The sequence below is a fragment of the Hyperoodon ampullatus genome (assembly GCF_949752795.1).
Source record: "Hyperoodon ampullatus genome assembly, chromosome: 14".
NCBI lineage: Eukaryota > Metazoa > Chordata > Mammalia > Artiodactyla > Ziphiidae > Hyperoodon > Hyperoodon ampullatus.
This window is the reverse complement of record NC_136927.1, coordinates 83,868,398-83,880,805: the sequence shown is the minus strand read 5'-3', so window position 1 is coordinate 83,880,805 and position 12,408 is coordinate 83,868,398. Positions and strand designations below refer to the sequence as shown.

At 45.0% G+C, this 12,408-nt stretch overlaps 1 pseudogene across 1 annotated transcript in view; it reads left to right on the top strand.

The window, feature by feature from the left end:
* LOC307063356 (serine/threonine-protein phosphatase 4 regulatory subunit 1-like) overlaps positions 1–12,408 on the top strand; it is a 62,350-nt pseudogene that overhangs the window by 30,035 nt on the left and 19,907 nt on the right. The window contains exon 6 of the transcript in view: positions 3,698–3,844. The product of the transcript in view is annotated as a serine/threonine-protein phosphatase 4 regulatory subunit 1-like (transcript). The remainder of the gene's footprint in view (positions 1–3,697; positions 3,845–12,408) is intronic.

The window sequence follows — 12,408 nt, the reverse complement described above, 5'->3', positions numbered from 1 at the left end:
CTTCCTTTCAGCTTTTTTGTTCTGTAGATGCAGTGAGCTTCACAAAAGTTGCAGTTTTATTTTTCTGTCGGCTTTTCTTTTTCCTTTGGATGCATTCTTAAAAATGAAGTTATGCTGGGTTGGGGGACGTGACACGTCCTTTCTTGAGCTCTCACGGTGTGACGTACCGTGCCCTTGTTTCCTCCTCCTGACCATCTTGGGAAGAACGGGCATGCTGGTGAGTTCATCCTTGTTTTAGAAGTGAGGAAGCCGAGGTGCAGAGAAGTGTGGTTGTGTGTGTTGGGAGCCCGGGCTCCTGAGGCTCATCTGGTGTATGTATGTTTTGGGATTGCCCAGGTCTACTGGACATTGTAACCAATAGTTTCTCTCCCATTCTAGACCCTGAGCCCCTGACACTAGGACCTGGGTCTTCTTTATTTATCTCTGTGACCTAGCAAAGGGTCTGGTGGCTGGTAGGTGTTTGGAACTGCACTGGCTGTAAACTCTCCCTTTGGTAACGTAGCTGTCCTGAGCTCCTTGCCTCTGTCTCAGGGGAACGGCCGTCCGACCTCTTTCTCCAGTCTGATGTCTTCCCTCCCCTCTTTGGTCCCATCTCTTGTTCATAGCTTGCTTATTTTCCAGTCTTTCTCTTTTCTCTTTCAGTTATAATCATGCCTAAGTCTCCCTCATCTTTGGTTCCCTGGCCTTGACCCTGAGCGCACCATCACTCCTTTTCCAACTGTCTGCACTGTGGCCTTGACCCTCTGTGGGCTCCCGTTCAGGGGTCAGCTTGTACTGCAGCTGGTGGTCCCGAAGCCAGTGAGAGGTATCTTGCCTGGACTCAACTAATCTCATTGTGAAATCTGATGTTTTGGTTTTTTTCAAAAATAGTTTTAATTTATAAAATTTCATAAAATATTTTAATCACATGGGAGGATTATGTCATAAACACCCATATCCCTAACCGCCTATATTTGAGAAATGTTTAACCTTTTGAAATTTTGCTTCAAACCTTTTTATTTTTATTTTATTATTTTTTAAAGTTTTCTACATACAACAGCTTTCTTTTATTAATTAATTTATTTATTTTTGCTGTGTTGGGTCTTCGTTTCTGTGCGAGGGCTTTCTCTAGTTGTGGCAAGTGGGGGCCACTCTTCATCGCGGTGCGCGGGCCTCTCACTGTCGCGTCCTCTCTTGTTGCGGAGCACAAGCTCCAGACGCGCAGGCTCAGTAGTTGTGGCTCACGGGCCTAGTTGTTCCGCGGCATGTGGGATCCTCCCAGACCAGGGCTTGAACCTGTGTCCGCTGCATTGGCAGGCAGATTCTCAACAACTGCGCCACCAGGGAAGCCCCAAACCTTTTTATTTTTATTTATAAGTTGCAGATATGGTGAAAACTGCATGGGGCCCCTCCTCCATCCATTCCCCCTTCTCCCTTTTCTGTAGGAACCTGCCACCCTGGCTTGGTGTGTCCCTTCCATGCCGGGTTTTATAGTCACACCGCCAGTGTAAGTGGCCCTGAATAAGAGAGTGTCTTGTTTCAGGTGCTTTAAAACCTTACATAAATGACATCAGGCTGTATTTTCCCTTCTGCCACCTACTTTTATTCTCCCCGTTTTTAAGATCTATCCCCGTTGATCCAGAGAGCTCTTGGTCACTCACTTGAACTATTTTATGGTGTTGCATTTCTATTTTTTTCACCATCGATTTGTCCAGTGACTTCCTTTTTCCTTTGTTTGATCCTTTTGCCCCATTTGCCACTGTTAACTACTTTTGTGGTTTTGAAGAAACCTTTCTTGGACGCCCACTCAGCAATTATTGTTGCTCCATCCCGATATGCCCCAGACACTGTCCTTTATGTATATGAGGTCGTTTCATCCCCACAGCCACCTGTGAGATAGGTACTATCATTGCCCACTTCTACAGGTGAAGAGATTGAGGCTCAAAGAGGCTGATCCCCTGCCCAGGAGGCCCCACTGGTCATCATCGCACAGTGCAAGTCAGGCACAGCATTCGCACCACTGCAGTGTCACCTGCTGGGCTCGGAAGTGTCCCCCCCGCCTTTCCCTCCCTGCCTGTGTCTTCACCAGTCTCCATCACCAGCCCTGGTCCCCGCCCACCCTTCAGGCTGTTGTCTGGTCTTTTTCTCTTGTGGTGCCGGGTCTCATCTGCGCCCCTGGGCCTGGGGAGGTCCCTGTGCGTGCGAACACCAGGACGCCGCGTCTCAGCTGGGCCTCCGGAGTCGGTGCGTCGCTGACCTCCTCCCCCAGAGCCCAGTGGCTGGCTGTCCCTAGAGATCTACTGCATCAGATCCGCAGAGTTCAACTCTTCCAGCACCCAAACCTGGTCTCTTTACCTTCAGTCTTATTTTCTCTGTTTTATTTACTGGTGCCTGGAGGCAAAGATCCCGAGTCATCTTTGATTTTCTGTGACCACGTGCATGCAGGGACCCCCTCTCCTCTGTCCCCTGCCCCCAAGCCCATGCCTGGTCACAGCCGGAAGCGTCGCTGCGCAGGAGCCCCTTGCCTGCTCTCAGCATTTAGAGCCCTTCGAGGTTTCTAAACTGTCACCCTCACTGAGGCCAAGACGATCTTGTCACTCCTCTGCTTTTCCACCCTGGGGCTCCCACGGTGCCGGAGTAGCTGCCAGAAGTCTTAGTGGGACCTGTAAGCCTTTCCCACTCCCACCTCGCTGGCCCTTCAGGCTCGCACTCCGCCATCCACCCGCCGCCCCCATGCTGTCACCCGGGACTTCTCCCCAGAGTTCATCTCTGTGCTCATGAGCACGCTGTCCTCTCCCCTTTTCCTGCTTGCGGTGTTAGTCTCCTGGGGCTGCCAGAACAAAGTACCACAAACTGGGTGGCTCAGAACAACAGCACCTGTTCAGAAACTTCTCTGCTGGCAGGCCTCCGGGGTTCCAGTCTCCCAGGCTCGCCTCTTTATAACCAGTTCCTGTCTTATCACCTGCGACTCTGCCTGCACATTTCTGGGTCCCGTTGCTATTCCCCTGCATCCCCATCACTGCGATGAGCTGCCAGTCTCATTACTTCCTCTACAGATTGGAATTTCCTGTGCTTTCACTTCCCCAAAACGTTCTCTCTCTAGCCTCTTAGGAGCCCTCGAGCTCCGGCGGTTGCTCACCCGGTGCAGACGGTGAGGAGCAGGCAGCTCCCCAGCTTTCCGCCTCTGTCCCCAGGAGCCTCTGTGCGCGTGTCCCGCCTCGCAGGGCAGGTCCTCCCCGCCAGGGCTCTACAGAGTGTCGGGAGGACAGCGCCGCGTTTTCCCACCCCCTGCCTGCGTGGTACCCGCTCTCCAAGTTCACTCTCTGCGGTGGGAAGACAGACAGCAATGTGTCATCATACAGGAAAAAATGCGTGTATGTGTGTGTGTGTGTGTGTGTGTGCGTGTGTAGAAATCTGGGGTAGGCTTTGTGAAGGCAAAGTGCAAGCCTGGTTGCGCTGTCAGAGTGTAGATGGGGAACCCGACCCGAGTGGGGAACGGGATGTGTGGCCTGAGCGCAGAGGAACAGTCGGTGCCGTTGGTGGCCTCATCTAAGGCCTGGGGGAGGAAGTGACCGGAGGGCCAGAAGATCCGTGTGGTGGGGCGGGCGGGGCCGGGGGAAGGAGGCAGGGGCCGGCCTGGCACTCACCGTAGGGAGTTTGGTCTTTGATCCTGAAAGCACTCTGGCTCATTCTGTGTTTCACCTTTGGCCTTTTCCAGGTTAGAAAATCAAGTCAGGAGGTGCTGTGGATTCTTCTGAAACAAGATCTAATTTTCCAGCACGATATTGAAAACAAAGTGTGTCCAGTCCTGCTGGCACTCTCTGCCCCTGACAGTGATGATGAGTACAAAGCAGAAGCCGTGAGTGTAAGTCTGTTGGGGAGTGACAGCCCCAAGCCTCGGCAGACTGTCCCATAACTTGACGTGTGCGGGACTCGGAGCGTCACTTGCGTTCAGTGCTGATCGGCACTGTTCCCATAAACAAGGCAGCTGGTGGTGTGGCCTCCATCGGAGAAAGTTCTCAGTTCAGATCCAAGCTTGTCCTGGAAGTGATTATCCTTATATCCAATTGTTTCAGGAAGGCAAAGCTTGGGAAATCAGAGTGATTGGGGCAGAGGTGAGGCAGCTGGCATGGACTTCTGCTGGGCAAGATGCTGAGATCTATTAGGTAAAGCCTTGAGCCAGCTTGGGTCATGGACCCTGTTTCCCAAAGTAAGGAACCAAGTGTGGTATGGGAGCTGCTTTTAGGTGGTACTTGGACAACTAGAAAAAAAAAGTCGAATGGACACGTGTGTCTGTTTTATAAATTAACATGAGACTAAACTAGGTATGTCAGCAAATAAGAGAGAGTCTATGTGAAGAATGTGGCCATCACGTTTACAGCAGTTTGGGAAATGCTGGGTTCAAGTCTCTGTGCTCTTGTCAGTTAAAGGTATATGATGAAAGAAAGAGTGTAGGTACTGAATGTCTTCTACTTTTAGTAGTTAATTTTATGGTATCCTTGGGTCTGTAGGATTCTGTACCCATTATGAAGTGATTATGCAAGCAAGGACTTCCTACTTGCTTCTGGAACCCTTGTTCACAAACTAGCTGTTGGCGAGCCAGTGCCGGCCTTCACGTGCTGCCCTTAGACTAAGACCCAGCTTGTCCTCGGGCTTCTCCTTCATGGGTCAGGGGAAGGTCATCCAAGGCCACCTTGTGTTCCGTAGCTGCTGCTCCCTCCCCAGGGACCGAGGCAGGGGTTGCTGCACCGGCCGGCCCTTTGTGTTGGCATCACAGAACTAAACAGCTCCAGGAATGTTCCAGCATTTTAGGAAAATACATAAGGATTTACAAAATCTTAAGCCTTAATTGTGAGTACAATAAGATAGAGTTGTTTTCTTGGTTGAGAAAGAATGATGTTCGAAAAAGGAATTCTTTTTCAAAGTGGAAACATTATACACCATGGAGCTAAAAATTTGTAATACAGCATCAGAACATTTGGTCATTATTCTTCATTTATGTAAAAGTTGTCCTCAACTATGAGTTAAAGGTCTGGCTTTTTTAACTAATTTAATTTTTTGCATATTCCTTATGTTTATAAGATGAATCAGGCTGAAGAATAATTGATTATTAAAATTCAAATTCTCCAGGGTTCTTTGAGAAATTTCAAGTTTCCCTGTAAGAAATTAAATTCATTTTGCAGAATGAACCTGGATAATATCATTTAGTTGGGATACTTGGCAGTTGAGTGGTAAACTTTGCCAACTAGATCTTCTTTTTCATTTGAAAGTTGGTTAGGCTAGTTTCCAAAGCTACTACTGACAACTAAATATCTTATCCCTAAAGACTGCCAAATACCATGACAAATAATTTTAAAGGCGTTTTTGCATGATTCTTATTTTGTTTTGTTTCCAACCACTCCATTCTTGTCAGCAATATTCTTCTTTTCTTTTGGTGAAAATATTTGGCAAATATAACAAGTCTTCAAAAAGCTCTCTTCACATTTCACTTGCAGAACAAATTAGTTCACGTAAATTGTACTTTTTATTCAAAGTGGGTTGCCGATTTCATTACTTGAAATGCGCAAGCTTTTAAATGTGGCTGCAAAGAACAGAAATGGTCTTGAACCCTCCCCAGGTAGAGGCACATCTGCGTTTCAGGGCACTTCTGGAAGATTGCCACTTCTCCTCCCTTAGGGCCCCGAGGGAAGCAGGATTTGGGGCTCCTTGCCTGGCCCGTGTGTGCTTGGGTCAGACCCAGAAGCTGTTCTGTCTTCCCTGATTTCCTGGAGGTCAAGGAGTCTTGGAGGGGGTCTCACTCCTTGGGCCCCCAGAGTCCTGGAGTACAGAGGGTGCTGTTCTCTTTTCAGCTAGGAAATGACAGTACGATAGGGAGTGGATTTCATTCTTCAAGGGACAGAGGCCACGTGTGGGATTGGCAGAGCTTCCCCAGGAGGACAGCGCTCTCATTTAGCTGGTCTGAGTGACACCCCAAACACTGTGGCTACCAACATGTATGTGTGAGGAGGTGACAGGTGAGAAAAGAAGCCAATTGCACTGCTCCGATGCCCTTGTATTTTGGGCTTTCTTTGCAGCCATATGGTGTGAATGTTGCTACGTCCATATGTCCATAAGCACACACTCTCGGAACAGTGCTGTTTTGAAGGAATTGCTTCTTGCTCCGAGGAAACGGCGTGCCTCTATAGACAAAATGTGCATCTATTCATTAGCCTTTGCATTCCCTTTGGAAGTTACAATCAGTTGATTCTGATGCCAGCCACCCTAGTGTATACATGATTGAGAGAATCGGAGCTAGCCAACTGGACATGTCCTGGACATTTTAAAATTGAGTTATGCAGTGCAGGTTATGTGTATTATGTGTTGGTTTCTTATGTTCTGGTTTCTCAGATAAATGCAGTTTGTTCTGCGAAGTCTGTCTAATATGCCAGGCGACATTAGCGACTCCCTCCTTCACGCATCCCGGAGGCTTGGTTCATAGCTGTCTTCTGTCATTTAGCAATCGAACTGCGAACTTCATTTGTTTGTTTATTTCTCTTTCAAAATAGTGCGCTTCTTAAACAACAGGTGTCTTTCTGCCCTCGGCACCCAGCACAGTGCCAGGCCCAGAGTCAGTACTAAATAAATGTTAGTTGTTGAATGAATGAATTGGTAAAACCTGGAAGCGCTGTATCCTGTAATTATATCTAGACAGCATAAACAGGCCACCGGAGACCAATTATAATTCCTCTCGCTTGCAGGAAGGCCATTAGCATTCTGAGATTATAACTAATTGTCAGAAGCCTATTTTTCTCTCACAACAGGTTTTCACATTAAGGCTTCCTCATTTTTTTGTTGTCATTCCTAGTTTTGAGCTCATTTTTACTTGTGCATTTATTTAAAAAGAATGTTGTGGTTGTGTGCTATAAAGAATAGTTGGCCCCCAGCAACCGAGTGAAGATCGTCATTGCATACAAGTGGTTCCCAGGGCCACGGGAACGTCATTTCTTGTCGCTCGGAGTGCTGACTTTTTAACGATTCTGGATTTGTTGCACACGGGTAGTAATAAGGTCGTGTGGGCGTGGCATATGGAGAGGGTGGATAGAGATGCCGGGCCCTCTTTAGTTGCCCGTCACCGTGGATACGAAGCCTCGTGGCTCATTTATGTGGCCGTCACTCTATGCAGTTCTGCCGAGCATCATATCAGAAATGTGTGTCTTCTAAATTCGGAAGACACAGCCTTTCCCTCATTTGTGTTGTGGGGATAGTTTCCTTTTCCCCCACCCCCGTTGGTTCTCTTTTCCCTCTTGTCTGTGATGTGCAGATTCCACGTAGAATAGTGGGTGAACTGCTAACCAGGAGCTTGCTCTGCTGTTTAAAAAAAAGAAAAAAAAGGCAGTGCTGTGCAGTGGGCAGAGTGAGGGATGGGAAGTCCTTCCTTCTTTCCTTTCTTCTTCCCTTTTTCTTTTTTTTGGAGGGGGGTGGGAGAGTTCTTTAAACATATTTGGGGGTAACTTTTCATTCTGTCTTAATTTTAAACTTGTAGAAAAGTTGCAGGAGTGAACTCCTGTACATACTTTATCCCACTTCTCCAGCGGTTTATACTTACGTCTGTCTGTTTAATCACATCCTCTCTCTTTACACATCTGCACACACACACAGATATATACATACACATATGTGTGTATATTTTTCTGAGCCATTTGAGAGTAAATTGGAGACATTGTGCCCCTTTACTCCTAAATAATTCAGTGCATATTTCTTTTTAAAAAACAAGGAAATTCTCTCCTAAACAACCATAGTACACTGATCAAGATCAGGAATTTTAACCCTGATACAATACTAATATCTCATCCATGGTTCATGTTCAAATATTTTCGTTTGTCCAGGATCACACATTGCACTGAATTGTCGCATCGCCTCTGTCTCCTTGAACCTGGGGCAGATCCTGAGTCTTCCTCTGAATTTTGTTAACATTAACATGTTGGAAGAGGGATGCCCTGGAAGTAATGTTGTGTCCTCATGTGTCATGTTAGGAGGCCCAGGACTTCAGTTCGTCCTGATATTGATGATGTTAACTCTGGTGACTTAGACAGAGGTGGTGTCTGCCAAGTTTCTCTGCACCGCTTTTCCCCTCTGGACATAATAAGGGGAGTTACTTTGCAGCTACACAAGTTTGCTGTTCATTAAATTTTCACCCACTAATATTAGCATTCACTGATGATTCCAGCTGTCATTCTACTGTGAAGAGCGTTCCCTTCTCCATTATTTGCTGACATTTTGTTGAGATTTTCACATCTATATTCAAGTGGACTATTGTAAGCAATTTGCTTTTCCTGTTATGTTTTTGTCAGCTTTTAGAATCGGGGTTATTCTGGCTTCAAAAAATGAGTTGGGAAGTATTCCCTGCTCTCCTATTTTCTGAAAGATTTTTTTTTTTAAGATTGGTGTTATTTTTCCCTTAAATATTTGTTAGAATTCACCAGTAAAACCTCTGGTTCTAGGGTTTTCTTTGTGAGATGGTTTTTGATAACAGATTCAACACAGATACGGGCTATTCAGGCTTGTTATGTCATCTGTGTTATTGGGTAAGTTGTATATTTTAGGGAATTTATTAATTTCATCTAAGTTGTTAATTTATCAAGTTGTTGGGATAAAGTTGCTTACAATATTCCCTTACCTCTTAATGCCTGGAAGATCTGTAGTTTTATCCCTTTCATTTATGATACTGGTAATTTCTACTGTTTATTGTTTCCTTCCTTCTACTTACTTGAGTTCAATTTGCTTTTAGTTTTCCCGTTTCTTAAGGAGGAAGCTTAATATTTTTCAGCCTACCTTCTTGTCTACTTTAAGGGTTTAAAGCTACACATTTAGTGTTTATATCTTTGTGATGTATTGACTCTTTTACTAAGAAGTGACTTTCTTTACCACTAGTCGTAATCTGTATCTTGTAGTCCACTGTGATATTACTGTAACCACTCCAGCATTCTTATGCTTACTGCCCATCATAGTATATTTGTTTACATCTCTTTACTCAAAACCTTATATGTCTTTACATTTAAAATGCTCCTGCTTTCATTAGCATAGAGTTTGGTCTTCCTTTTATAGCCAATCTGATAGTTTCTGCCTTTTAATTGGAGAGTTTATTCCATTTATGTTTAATGTAATTATTGATATATTTGAATTTAATTCTGCCATTTTGTTATTTGTTCTCCATTTGTGTCATTTGTTCTTCTGTTATTTCCTGCCTTTCCTCAGGCTAATTGGATATTTTTGTATACTGCACTTTAATTTCTCTATCGAGGATTTTCAAAAATGTAGGACCTTGCAACATCGTAGCTCCCTCACCCTCTCCTCTCTGTGCTGTGGTTGTCATATACATTATGACATGTACATCACATGATGATCCTGGTAATGTGGTATTATAATTTTAGATTTGAACAATTCTATCTTTGGGAGAAAGTAAGAAAAGAGAAAACATGCATAGCCCTTTATACCCACATTTTTACCATTTTTGGTGCTCTTGCTTCCTTTCCTAGGTCTGAGTTTCCATCTGGTATCATTTCCCTGCAGCCTGAAGAACTTCCTTTAATACTTTTTTTGAATTTGGTTGGCTGCTGCTGAAATCTCCCAGTTTTAATCAGAAAATGTCTTTATTTTGCCTTCATTTTTGAATGATAGTTTTACTGGATATAGAATTGAGGTTTGTTTTTGTTTTTCCTTGCAGCACTTTAAAGATGTCATGCTGTTGTCTCCTGGGGAAGTCAGCTGTCATTCATATCGTACTCCTGTGTAGAAAATATCCTTTTTTCTCTCTCTGCTCTTGAGATTTTTCTCTTTATCTTTGCAGAGTGAATGCTTATCCTGCTTTGCATTTATTAAACTCCTTGGATCTGTGTACTGATGCCCTTCACTTAATTTGGGCAGTTTTTGGCTATTGTTCCTTTAGGTGCTTTTTCTCTCTTTCTCCTTTCAGCCCGGGCCTTATAAAGTTGGGACCCTTGATATTGTCCCGACAATAAGTCTTTGAGGTTCTGTTTTTGTTTGTTTGTTTTGTTTTTTTAAGTAATTTTTGTCTCTGATGTTCAGATTTAGTGATCTTCATTGATCTGTTTTTAAGTTTGATGACTCTTTTTGTCATCTCCAATCTGCTATTAGCCCTTTCCATTAAACTTTTTACTTCAGTTATTGTCGTTTTTAGCTCTAGAGTTTCCATTTTGACCTTTTAAAAAAATTTTATTTATTTATTTATTTATTTATTTATTTATGGCTATGTTGGGTCTTAGTTGCGGCACACAGGATCTTTCATTGTGGCAGGTGGGATCTTTCGTTGTGGTGTGCGGATTCTCTAGTTGTGGCGCACGGGTTCCAGAGCGCATGGGTTCAGCAGTTGCGGCGTGTGGGCTTAGTTGCCCCACGGCAAGTGGGACCGTAGTTCCCTGACCAGGGATCACACCTGCATCCCCTGGATTGGAAGGCAGATTCTTAAACACTAGACCACCAGGGGAGTCCCCATTTTGACCTTTTTTTATAGTTTATATATCTCTGTGATGTAGAGATTCCCTATATGTTCTTTTTTTTTTTTTTTTTTTTTGTGGTACGTGGGCCTCTCACTGTTGTGGCTTCTCCCGTTGCGGAGCACAGGCTCCGGACGCGCAGGCTCAGCGGCCATGGCTCACGGGCCCGGCGCGCTGGCATGTGGGATCTTCCCGGACCGGGGCACGAACCCGCGTTCTCTGCATCGGCAGGCGGACTCTCAACCACTGCGCCACCAGGGAAGCCCTCCCTATATGTTCTTTATGCTTGTATTTTCTTCTCATCCTTGAATATATTTATAAAAACTCCTTGAAATTGATTGTCTGGTGGTTGCAACATTTGGATCATCTTGGTGTTGATTTCCGTTGATTGCTTTTTTCTTTATTATGGGTCACTTTTTCCTGTTAATACATAGTTATTTTTAATTGAATACTGGACATTAAAAATGATACACTACAGAGATCTGGATTCTGTTTTATTTCTCTAAAGTGACTTTTTACATAGCAGGCAGTAATCTTGTCTGATCTCCAACTCCCAGCTGTCTCCTTTGTGGTGAGCAACAGCTGACGCCTCTGCTCAGTTTGTTTAGTTTCTGGCTGCTGCTTTTCTGCTGGGCCCCTGGGGTCTTCCCCATATATGTGTAGTTTAGCAGCAGCCAAAGATCTCAGCAAAATATAGACCCAGATTTTGGACCTTACTTGCAAATTTCTCCTGTTGCAGTTCATCTTTTAAGGACAGCCTCCGCTCCAGTTCCTGCCTTTTGGTTGCTCTCCAGTACTCTTTTTTTTTTTTTTTTTTTTTTTTTTCGGTACGCGGGCTTCTCACTGCTGTGGCCTCTCCCGTTGCGGAGCACAGGCTCCGGACGCGCAGGCTCAGCGGCCATGGCTCACGGGCCCAGCCACTCCGCGGCATGTGGGATCTTCCCAGACCGGGGCACGAACCCGCGTCCCCTGCATCGGCAGGCGGACTCGCAACCACTGCGCCACCAGGGAAGCCCTCCAGTACTCTTAAATGATTGTTTTTTTTATGTTTTTTTCAAGATTCTGTAATTGTTATCTGTAAGAGTGTAAGTCTGACCAAGCTACAGTGTTATTACCAGAAGTCTTGATTCTTTTTTATAGTTTCCATTTCTTTGGTGAGATTTCCTATATGTTCATTTGTTATGACTCTATTTGCCTTTTAGTTCTTGAACATATTTATAATAGCTCTTTAAAGTCCTTTTAAAGTCCACTAATTCTAACATCTGGATCTTCTGTGGATTTGTTTCTAGTGATTGAGATTTTCCTTGAATATAAGTCACATTTTCCCATTTGTTCTCACGTCTGTGACTAATGTATCTTCTCGATGAAACATTGCAGAAACTCTGGATTCTGTGTTTTTCCTCTGAAGCGTGTTGACTTGTTCTAGCAAACAGTTCAGATTCTGCTTCCTTTGCAGTTCTCAGCAGCTGAAACCACACAGATCCTTCTGCCTTCAAGCTATTGCTTTGCTCTGTGAAACTCACCATCTCCCCTGTGCCCACGTGGTGCTGAGATCAGCCAAGGATAAGAGTAGGATTTAATCAGAGGTGGGGGCTCTCCCTTCTTTAGCTCCCTTCCTCCATCCTTCCCTCCCTCCCAGGATTTCTACCCTCACTTTCCAGCCTTCCTGGCCACTTCCATCTCTGTCCTCTGACTTCTCAAGCCAGTAAAACGGTACCTTTTACTTGGAAGTCCAGCTACCCCACGTGGCTGTACAGAAGGAAGGATGCCCCAGGCAGAAAGGCAGCAGCAAGCAGTGCATGTTGTACCCAGTGTGGTTTCCCCTCTCAAGGGTCTGCTTCCCTTTAGTCCCCACCAGTGTTTGGTTAGTCTTTAGAGATCGCCTGTGAGCCGTCTTTTATGCTTTGTCCAGCTGTTACTGTATGTCCCACCTCAC